Raw genomic sequence first — 1,577 nt, 5'->3', positions numbered from 1 at the left:
CTATACCTAAACCCAAGATTAGTGTGCAGAGGTAAAACCAAAGTAGCACATGGAGGCCAGTGTGTTTCCTGGAAAATCATAATAACAATATATTTATTCAAATGCTGTGAATACACCCAATCAAAAAGTTGCATCTGCTGTGCTTACACCACCTCTGTAACCAGTGAATACACAGTTGTTTATATACTCATAGGATATGCAAATGGGGTCCTTCCTGTGCTGATTAAACCAGCCCAGCCTCAAATCTGCGACTGGGAGAGGAGCCCCAGCCCTGGGAGTCCCAGATGTTCCCATTCTGTGATCAGGACAGAACACAGACATCTCACTATGGAGTTTGTACTTGGCTGGGTATTCCTTGTTGCTGTTCTAAAAGGTATTTCATGGTGAATACGAGACACTGAGTATGTGAGTGGATATGAATGAGAGAAACAGTGGATGTGTGACAATTTTCCTCACCTGGATGTCTTGTGTCTGCAGGTGTCCAGTGTGAGGTGCAGCTGGTGGAGTCTGGGGGAGACCTGGTGAAGCATGGGGGCTCCCTGAGACTCTCCTGTGTAGGCTCTGGATTTGACTTCAGTAAATACTGGATGCACTGGGTCCACCAGGCTCCAGAGAAGGGGTTGGAGTGGGTCTCAAGGATTAAATATGATGGAAGTAGCACAAGCTATGTGGACTCCGTGATGGGCTGATTCACCATCTCCAGAGACAACGCCAAGAACACACTGGATCTGCAGATGAACAACCTGAGAGTCGAGGACACGGCTATATATTTCTGTGCAAGTGACACAATGAGGGGACGTCAGTGTGAGCCCAGACACAAACCTCGCTGTAGTAGGGTATCAACACCACCAGGGGGTGCACACTATGCACAATTCTGGTTTATATACCCAGGAGCAATGCAGATAGAAGTTGTCAGGAGGTTTCCTATCAAGTCTAGGGCTGCTTCTCTACACAGCAGTTTCCCCCAGGGGGTCTCTTTGTACACATGATTCTGTGCTTAACTGTTCAGTGTATGAGATAGAAACCAGTAATAGGAAAAGTATACTTATGTGCTTGCACTAGCTTAATTTTTGCCACTAAATATGAAGTAATTACAGATATCCTGATGAACATCAAATGAAGCCTTACAAGATTCCCTGTTTCACTCCCTGTGCATTACAGGACAACCCAGCTTCATGTGTAAGATGGCTAGAAGGAACATAAAGTGCATGTGGACATGATTCTACAAAGGCATCCCAGGTGCAACTGAAGCAGTCTGAAGCTGAATTTAGGAAGCCTGGGGTGTCAGTGAAAGTCTCCTGTGAATCATCTTGACACAACTTCACCATGTGTACTATAAACTGAGTCCTACAGGCACCAGAAAAGAGCCTCCCGTACATGAGATGGATTAACACTTACACTGGGAATCCAAAAATTGCAAAGGCTTCCCAGGTCGATTTGTTTTCTTCATATACATGTGTGTCAGCACAGCCTATCCAAAGAGGAGTGAACTGAACACTGGGGACACAACCGTGTATTATTGTGCAAGAGGCACAATGTAAGAATACACATCCTGAAAGGTTCAGAAACCCTGAGGA

General features: G+C 45.4%; 1 pseudogene; it reads left to right on the top strand.

The window, feature by feature from the left end:
- Nucleotides 1-269: 269 nt before the first annotated feature.
- Nucleotides 270-989, top strand: LOC115291338 (annotated as a pseudogene).
- Nucleotides 990-1,577: the final 588 nt, after the last annotated feature.

This window comes from Suricata suricatta, chromosome 5 (genome assembly GCF_006229205.1).
Source record: "Suricata suricatta isolate VVHF042 chromosome 5, meerkat_22Aug2017_6uvM2_HiC, whole genome shotgun sequence".
In the NCBI taxonomy this organism is placed as follows: domain Eukaryota; kingdom Metazoa; phylum Chordata; class Mammalia; order Carnivora; family Herpestidae; genus Suricata; species Suricata suricatta.
This window is presented reverse-complemented; position numbering and strand designations above follow the sequence as displayed.